Source organism: Brassica oleracea, chromosome C3 (genome assembly GCF_000695525.1).
Source record: "Brassica oleracea var. oleracea cultivar TO1000 chromosome C3, BOL, whole genome shotgun sequence".
Lineage (NCBI taxonomy): Eukaryota > Viridiplantae > Streptophyta > Magnoliopsida > Brassicales > Brassicaceae > Brassica > Brassica oleracea.
Genome location: NC_027750.1, coordinates 30,561,390 through 30,561,627, shown reverse-complemented (window position 1 = coordinate 30,561,627; position 238 = coordinate 30,561,390).

The window sequence follows — 238 nt, the reverse complement described above, 5'->3', positions numbered from 1 at the left end:
GCAAGTTTTTTTGAGAGGTGCATAAGCTACTCAGGTGCCAAGTAATGTTCTTTACAAGACATTTCAAATCATTGCTCCCAATGCAAGTAAATGCAACCTATATGCTATAGACTCTTCTAGAAATGCAAATGATGCAAACTTAATAATTTTTTTTTTATGCAAATATATATGTATAATGCAATGCATGAGACTCAAAATCATCAAAGCAAACGTGATCAAATACTTGGTACCTCCCCCA